The 1,020-nt window shown below is 37.8% G+C and overlaps 1 protein-coding gene across 1 annotated transcript in view; it reads left to right on the top strand.

Moving 5' to 3' along the window:
• Positions 1–1,020, top strand: part of cdyl (chromodomain protein, Y-like) — a 12,064-nt gene that overhangs the window by 6,353 nt on the left and 4,691 nt on the right. The window lies entirely within an intron of this gene.

Here is a 1,020-nt window from a genome sequence, read left to right as displayed (position 1 = left end):
TAAGTTAAAATGTTCCATAGTGTTCCAGGTTAAGTTAAAATGTTCCATAGTGTTCCAGGCTAAGTTATAATGTTCCATAGTGTTCCAGGCTAAGTTATAATGTTCCGTTGTGTTGCAGGCTAAGTTAAAATGTTCCATATTGTTCCAGGCTAAGTTAAAATGTTCCGTTGTGTTCCAGGCTAAGTTGTAATGTTCCGTTGTGTTCCAGGCTAAGTTATAATGTTCCGTTGTGTTGCAGGCTAAGTTAAAATGTTCCATATTGTTCCAGGCTAAGTTAAAATGTTACATAGTGTTCCAGGCTACGTTATAATGTTCCATAGTGTTCCAGGCTAAGTTGTAATGTTCCGTTCTGTTCCAGGCTAAGTTGTAATGTTCCATTCTGTTCCAGGCTATTGTGTAATGTTCCGTTGTGTTCCAGGTTAAGTTAAACTGTTCCATACTGTTCCAGGCTAAGTTATAATGTTCCATAGTGTTCCAGGCTAACTTAAATTCTTCAGTTCTGTTCCAGGCTGAGTTAAAATGTTCCATAGTGCTCCAGGCTAAGTTGTAATGTTCCATAGTGTTCCAGGCTAAGTTATAATGTTCCGTTGTGTTGCAGGCTAAGTTATAATGTTCCATAGTGTTCCAGGCTAAGTTAAAATGTTCCATAGTGTTCCAGGCTAAGTTATAATGTTCCATAGTGTTACAGGCTAAGTTATAATGTTCTGTTGTGTTGCAGGCTAAGTTAAAATGTTCCATAGTGTTCCAGGCTAAGTTATAATGTTCCATAGTGTTCCAGGCTAACTTAAATTGTTCCGTTCTGTTCCAGGCTGAGTTAAAATGTTCCATAGTGCTCCAGGCTAAGTTGTAATGTTCCATAGTGTTCCAGGCTAAGTTATAATGTTCCGTTCTGTTCCAGGCTAACTTAAATTGTTCCGTTCTGTTCTGGGTTAAGTTAAAGTTATAATGTTCCATAGTGTTCCAGGCTAAGTTAAAATGTTCCATACTGTTCCAGGCTAAGTTATAATGTTCCGTTCTGTT

This window comes from Epinephelus moara, chromosome 21, assembly GCF_006386435.1.
Source record: "Epinephelus moara isolate mb chromosome 21, YSFRI_EMoa_1.0, whole genome shotgun sequence".
Lineage (NCBI taxonomy): Eukaryota > Metazoa > Chordata > Actinopteri > Perciformes > Serranidae > Epinephelus > Epinephelus moara.
Note: the sequence above shows the minus strand (reverse complement) of the source record. Positions and strands in the feature narration are given on the sequence as shown.